Source organism: Melanerpes formicivorus, unplaced genomic scaffold (genome assembly GCF_026170545.1).
Source record: "Melanerpes formicivorus ecotype bairdi unplaced genomic scaffold, bMelFor1.0.p_v2 SCAF_5, whole genome shotgun sequence".
Taxonomy (NCBI): domain Eukaryota; kingdom Metazoa; phylum Chordata; class Aves; order Piciformes; family Picidae; genus Melanerpes; species Melanerpes formicivorus.
This window is the reverse complement of record NW_027142357.1, coordinates 4,171,313-4,179,138: the sequence shown is the minus strand read 5'-3', so window position 1 is coordinate 4,179,138 and position 7,826 is coordinate 4,171,313. Positions and strand designations below refer to the sequence as shown.

The 7,826-nt window shown below is 43.3% G+C and overlaps 1 long non-coding RNA gene across 1 annotated transcript; it reads left to right on the top strand.

The window, feature by feature from the left end:
- The first annotated feature begins 6,496 nt into the window (after positions 1-6,496).
- LOC137441079 (uncharacterized) lies at positions 6,497-7,826 on the top strand. Its single transcript, XR_010987323.1, has 3 exons — positions 6,497-6,562; positions 7,073-7,178; positions 7,485-7,826. It is a non-coding gene; the product is annotated as an uncharacterized lncRNA (long non-coding RNA).

The following is a 7,826-nucleotide window of genomic DNA, read 5'->3' as shown; positions in this document are numbered from 1 at the left end:
CAACCTGTTCGAGTGTCTCACCACCCTCATGCTGAAAAACTTCTTAACATCTAATCTAAATCTCCCCTCCTCTAGCTTGGATCCATTCCCTCTAGGCCTATCACTACCCAACACCCACACCAGATTTCTTGTGGCCCTCTTCAGATACTGGAAGGCCACAATAAGGTCTCTTTAGAGCCTTCTCTTCTCCAAACTGAACAGCCCCAACTCTTTCAGCCTGTCCTCATAGGAGAGGTGCTCCAGCCCTCTAATAATTCTCACGGCCCTTCTCTGGACATGTTCCAGCACATCTAGATCTTTCCTGTAACAGGCTCCAGAACTGGATCAGTACTCCAGATGGGGTCTCGCCAGAATGGAGTAGAGGGGGAGAATCACCTCCGTCAACTTGCTGGCCACACTTTTCTTGATGCAATCCAGGATCTGACTGGCATTCTGGGCTGCAACTGCACACTGGCAGCTCATAATGAGTTTCTCATCCACCAGCACCCCCAAGTCTTTTTCTTCAGGGCTGCTCTCAAGCCACTCACTGCCCAGCCTCTATCAGTGCCTGGGATTTCAGATCTATTATATGAATTTTTGCAAACATATTTTCAATTCTTTGCATAGCCAATACAGACTATTAAATCCTTACATCACTTCCATAAGGATAGGGCATATATCCCTTAATATAGTAACAGTCAGGCTCTTTGCCACAAGGCTAAAAAGAGTTAACTATCTGGAGGTACTTAAAAGACCTGTACAGCTGGTACTGGGGCACATGATTTAGCAGCTGGCTTGGTAGTGATGGGTTAATGGTTGGACTCAATATTAGAGGTCTTTTCCTCTCCTCAAACAATCCTATGTATCTACAGAATGATAAAGAGGGTTTAAAAAGTTGCTGAAGGTAGAAAACCCAATAAATAATCAATTTCTTTGTGGTTTGTCCTCATTTCTCATCAACTGGCTGGTGCTGCCAACTGGCAGACTGATGGGAGAGAAAAGCTTGTGAGCCCCCCCCCCCCCGCCAAAAAAAAAAATCCAAAACCCAAACAACAAACCCAAACAAAACCTGTACATTTTTAAAGCATCAGCCTTTGAATTGTGAGGAATTGGAAACATCTGCTAAAGAAGACAGAGAGGAAAAGGCAGCAAAGCTTCAACGTGTACAGGAGGAGCTCTCCTTCAGCTGATGCTCTTTATGGTTCATAACGGAGCTCATAAATGCAAAAACCATTTACTACATCAACAACAGATAAGGAAAGATAGGAGAAAAGAGGGGAACTAAAATGACATTTCTAGGTTTTGGTTATTAAATGCCTTTGAAAGCTTTAATATGTTATTTTTTTAGCATTAAAAGAGGTGGTTTGGTGGTTGTTTTTTAAAGTGCTTTTTTTTTTCCACAGGGCTTTTGATAATTCACATCACCAACATTTTTACCATCAGGATTACATCAGGTGGCTTAGCTCTGAGCTGTTGATTAGACAGCACTGCTGAATATGCCAGACTCAAAGGCCTTCCTGAGTGACTTTGGGTTTGAGTGCAGTTCTTTGGGAATATTACCACCACTTTCCTTTCCATCAGAGAGGCTCTTGCCTCAAATTAAGCTGTCTAAAAAATCGTGTTAACTGACTTTGGATAGAGGAAATCCCAAAGGATGAGCTTCTCTCTCCGCACCTTAGATTTCCGGAATGCACGATGGATCCTAGGACTAACAGATGCTGCGTGCTTTTGGGAGTAGCAAGGGGCTATTTCTAAACCTATTCTTCCAGGACTCAGAAACATAGCATTTTGCAGCATTTTCTATTGCACATCAGCCCATGGCAGAAAGGAAAGGTGAAACTGTGCCACCATTCCACCTTGTTCTTTCTCTTTGCATGGAGTAACAACAGGACTAATGTGCATATCTTTGGGCAAGAATTGCAAACCCTGTGTTCCTGAATCAGCTCTGTAAGCAGGAAAAAAAAAAATCATTACCTTTTCCATCAATCCTGTATTGCTGTGAGGTGTGAATTAGTGCCTTCTAAAGGAAAAAGGGGATATTACTGCTCGTTACAGCATTTTCATTACTGAACACTATTGAATGAAGTTTGGTGGGCAGAATCACCTTGTTACACTTGTCATTGCCTATCTTTCTCCTGGTATTCATTTGAACCAGTCTGCTCTTCTCAGTCTGAAACATAATCTTCCCTTTTGCTTAAAAAGGTCTGAAAAATGTCAACAAATTTTAAGGCAACTCCAAATTCTTACACATCAGAGTCAGCTATTCCACATTACTTACGTGTGCAGCTGTATCTTACACTTGTTTGTACGTATGCAATTGTGTCTTACAGCTGCTGGAGCTGTTTTGCCTTTTGTGATTGAAACGCCTAAACAGGGATCTAAATACCCGATGTGAAAAACAAAGACTAACACCTTTGTGGTGCACATTACAAAACTCCATGCACGTTGTGAGTAGAGGAGGTTTGGCAGCAACCGGGAAAGGACATTGCTGCATGTTTTGAATACGTTTCATTGTGAAATAATGTCACTATATTATTAGCAGAGGAACTTCACTGTGACTATGTCCCACCCTAACAGGAGTTCAGCAAATGTGTTGCCACTGCAGATGCACACTGCTGGAATAACATCCCAGGCATGCGAGCCCAGAAAACCAGTTTTATTTTAACCACTAGAATTCAGTGTATTTATACATTGACTATTTATACAAGTTAACTGTCCCAAATAGTAAAGAGTTTCAGAAGACCCTAGTTCAAAGCCAGCTCCTTTGGCTCTGAAAAAAATCAGAAAGGAAAACAAAATCTGTACTCCTGTATGTCATTGTTTTGTTGTGACTTTACTTACTGCTTATAAGCAGGTACAAGGTGTTAGAGGTGGTTCCCGTTCAGCCTAGATCTATATTCAGTAGGAGCAAACCCAGCAAGAGGCACATGGGCCATAGGGAAGGCAACAAAATGACGGTTTGAGATGAGGAGCCAAATCCTTCCTACATCTAGCTGTCTTCTGATCAGAAGAGTTAATTAATTCATAACTAAGTCCATTATGGCACGGGGCATGACTGCAGATTCACTGATTGCTTTGGGTTAGAAGGGATCCTCGAAGGTCATCTTGTCCAACCCCTCTGCAGTCAGCAGGGACACCTCCAACTAGAGCAGGCTGCCCAGGGCCACATCAAATCTGATCTTGAATGTCACCAGGGTCAAAGACTGACCCTGAAGGGGAGAAAAGAGGGGAATGGGGGAGGGGAGTGATAAGGCGGGGGGACGGGTATTGGGGGATAAGGAGAAGAGGATAAGGGAGAGAGAGATAAGGGGAGGGAAAACGTGGGAGAGGGAACTAGGGGTGGGGAATAAAAATTTCCTGAGCTGTGGCTCTCATTTCGCAGTGGATGCCGTTCCCAAACAACCCAGCAGAGGCCAGGCCAGTCATAGCAAATCACTGACCTCCAGGGCTGAAAATCCCCTTTAGAGAGCAGTGCTTTAGAGAAAACTCAAGGATCCTTGTAGTTAGAAATAATAAGATGAAATGTTTTGGTATTTCAACCACTTTGTGCAAATGCAGAAGCCAAACCTCTCCGAGCACAGTAACAGATCCTAGGAGGAATTCAAGGTTTCCCATCAGGGATGCAGCGGCTGAGGCAGCTCTTTTAAAAGACACTGAAGATGAAAGTCAGGATGAATGTCAAGAATTCCTGGTAAAATCATAAAAGCTACAACTCTAAAGAAAAGAGAGCATCCCTTAACAAAGGTAGAACCCTCAGAATAAAGCAGGGCTCTTTTATAAGATTTAGTATAAGATATAGAGACACCGGGGCAAAGGCTGAAGAATAGAATCCTGAGTACAAAAGAACTCAGGAAAAACCGGCAGCATTCTCTAAAATTGCCTCCTTTCTTAAATGTGGGGTTTTTTCTTTTTTAAGTGAGCCTAACAGGAATATATCTTCCTATCAGTTTCTAAAGTTCATTTCCCTATCAGTTCCAAAAGTTCAATAAGGTCTCCAAGGAGACTTTATTGTGGCCTTCCAGTTTCTGAAGGGGGCTACAAGAAAGCTGATGAGGGACTTTTTAGGGTGTCAGGTAATGACAGGACTAGGGGGAATGGAGCAAAACTAGAAGTGGGTAGATTCAGATTGGATGTTGGGAAGAAATTCTTCACCATGAGGGTGGTGAGACACTGAAACATGTTGCTCAGAGAGGTGGTAGAAGCCCCATCCCTGGAGGTTTTTAAGGCCAGGCTGGATGTGGCTGTGAGCAACCTGATCTAGTGTGAGGGGTTGGAACTAGGTAATCCTTGAGGTCCCTTCCAACCCTGACAATTCTGTGATTCTATTATTTCCATTTGTGTGACTGGTTGGTTTTGAAGCAACATCTACTGGAATAGGTAGGAGAGAGAAAAAACCATAGGGCACTTTTATCTGTTCCACATGTATGGTTATGCATAGCAACACAAAACCTGCTGCCAGGAAGGAGGTGCCCTGAGGGGCAAGAGTAAGCCAGAAGCTGAAGGGGACCTTGCATGACTTTCCTAAAACTCATAGTCAGCAGCATCTCCTGGGCAAGCTGGGAAGTGCATCATGGGCCAAAATGGCCACAGTACCCTGTTTTAGCCATTACATGCTTGCAAACAATGGCTTCTGAGAAACTTCTTGGTGGGTAGGACTCATTACTGCCTCCTATAGCTTCTGAGTCAAGGAAATCACAGAATCTCAGAAACATTCAAGTTGGAAAAGACCCTCAGGGTCACGAAGTACAACCTACAACCCTACTCTACAAGATTCACCCCTGAACCATATCCTCAAACATTACATCCAAATGATCTTTAAACATATCCAGGGTCGGTCATCTGCCAGAGTGACATTTCGTCCTGGCACTCAAACTGCAAACAGAGACCCTCCTTGGAGATCACGCCAAATCCCAAATTCCTGAATGTCATGGTTTTCTCCTGAAAGCAAGGGCTGAGAAGAGGTTGTGGCATAGCCCACTCAGATGCCAGTGTACCAGGGCTTCTGTGCCCTGCACCGTGCATGTCCTTCTCATGCTCTCTGATACCTGGAACTCCAAAACTGGTCAAAGGAAGATGAACGTTTTACTTTCATTCCCCCCCCCCCCCCCCCCAAACCCAAAGGAATTAAATGTCCATACCACCCAAGTAGAGAAAGTTGACTTCCAGTAGCTGATACAGCACAATGTTTAGAAGGTTATGTATGACTAATTTTGTAAGAGAGGAAAAAAACCCTAGAGGATAGCAGAGGACAAAGAGCTTCAGGGCATTTGTTACAGAGCAAGAATTCATACCAGTTCCAGCTTTCCTATTTTAGTTCGTGGTAATAACTAATTCTTTTTTTTTTTCTCCTTATAGTAGCTGTAGCTTTACTTTGCATAATGTTATTGGGATGATGTTTTCACAGGCATTTGGATATTGCAAGATTTCTTTCTAGGTGCTTCACAGACATGACCTTATCAAAATAATGCAGCTATCTTGTGATTCAGGTGGCTCAGAGCAAGCACTTGGAGAGTCAAGACAGCTGGGCTCATAGTTAAGCACTTAAATCAACCTAACTCCATTGCATTTAATTACATTGCTGAATTTTTCTATTAAATTTTAACTGTCCTAACCAAAATTGCTTCACAAACATCCTTCCTAGCTTATTGTGAGAGATGAACAGGTCCATTTTAATATGCTGGTCTGGAAATTAGGCTTTGTGCTGAGAAAAGATGACTCAATATCTTTCTCGGTGGTTCAGCAGGAATGTTGTATCTTCCTTGTAAGACAAACCAGGGAGAGAAGCCAGCTGGTTCAGAGATAGGACCTGACATCAATGGAAACAGCAGTCACAGATTTACAGACCATTTTGTGCCACCTGATTTTTAAATTTTTTCCTTGTCCTTCAAGTTCTACCTTCTGAGGTGAACCAAGTATGGGAACTATTCCATTTAACGGAAACAAAAGGAAAAAGAGGAGTCAATGTCTGGTTCTGCAGGCTGTAAGGAAGTGTTTGGAAATCTAGCCTGGACAACAGGATGAAGCTGTCCTATTTCTGGCAGGGCTACAACCCGTGTCCCTCTCCTTCCCTGCCACGAGAGCAGCTCCTTCATACCCTTGTAACTCTCCCTTTTCTCAGAAACGTCCTCGTTCCCTTCTAGATCCAATTGGTCCACCTCCAAAACAAGCTCAAATCCTATCCTGCTCCCTGTCTATCCTTTCTGGGTTGCTGGCCCAGCAAGGGATGACACACTGTCCATGGACAGGCGCTATCAGCATGCTGGCTAAGGACAGACAAGTACAAGCTGAGTGGCTAATTCAAGGCTGCCAAAAAGGATGGGTAATAGTTGGGCTCTGTTTGCCTTCTCCTCAGGGAGGGCATTACTAATCTCCTTTTCTCCTACACAGTCACTGTTTTTCCATAAATCTCACAGTAACAGAGTGTCTTTGAAACCTCCATATCAGTCAGATTTGTTGGGGGTGCCTCTGGGATTTCCTCCCCCCCTCCCCCCCTTCCTTTTTGTTTTGTTTGTTTTGTTTTTCAGGTTTTCACCAACTATGAAAGCTCCTGGTGAAAGGGGTCAAGGAGAGGAGAAGTTGACAGGTAGACAGATGTGTGCCTTTTTCCTTTAGACAAGAATACATTCTTCCATTTCTTGATTTTGGGGGCCTGAGCCATGATCTTTGAATAGTGAGGGTTGGGAATACTATTCACTATTGGCAGGCATGGTGGACAGAATGACACAAATCCCAAAGATAATATTAAAAAGCCATAAAGTTCAGTAAGATGTGCATTTCATTTTTAACTCTTCTCTGGTTTTGCTGATGGTAATGTGCTGGGGTTTGGGGGTTTGTAGATTTTGAGAGCAATTTTTTTTTTTGGCAAAACCAAATGTTTGGAACAATTTTTACCTGGTCACTTTACCATTCAGCTTTCTCATCTCTGCCACCTATTCCTGTAGTCATCACTTTCCAAAAAAAAAACACACCACAATGAAAGTCAGAAAGAGAAACAATTTGCATATGGTATTCTTCTTATTAAAGCAAATAGATACTTCAATAGCTCCTGATCCAGTGCGACTGTTTAAGCTATCTTCCAATTTTTTTTTGCAAGCTCATAGAAAAGAAGCAGATGGCAACAACAGAAGATGAAGAGAAAGGGAACCTACTACCAGCCTAATGTTATTCAAAGTATATGGATCTGAAGCGTGCTTTATGGGGTAAACAGTAGAAAAATGTTCCTCTTGATTATGCAGCTGCTGGTGAATTCTGTGTCACTTTGGCCATCCTTGGATGGTCGTCCCTGTGCCACCACTCCACTGCTGTTGCTGCCTTGTAAGTTGTGAGGAGAGGCATGGTGCTCAGCAGTATCTATTCACCACCATGGGTCACCTTGGTGGCTGAGAGCAAGCTCAGCTCTTGTTTGGAGCTCACTGGACATTCAGGGACACAAGAGAGCACTTTGGCCCTGCAGTCGTACAGAAATACTAAGCCCCCCCCCCCATCCCCTGTTTTTCTTTTTGCAGATCAGTGGAATTGATGCAGAAGGTTTGAAACAATAAATTGAAGTGCTGCATGATCATGGCAAGTCACAGTCAAAGTGGGAAAACCTTGAAGGAGAAGAAGCAGTCCAAGTACCAGTGTGGCCCCTGAGCTCTGGGCAAGCTGCTGCAGAGCAGATTCAAAGAGGAGCCACAGTACTGGAGGCACTGCTTTGCTGAGCACTTCTCTTGGCCCCTCTCCACACAAGTGGCTTATAGCTGTGGTCTGCCAGAGTGTTTGATTAGTGTGATATTAATGACTGCATCATTACTACTACCTGTTAATTGATGGATCTTTGTTCTCTTTAAAATTGTTCCTAGTGTGAA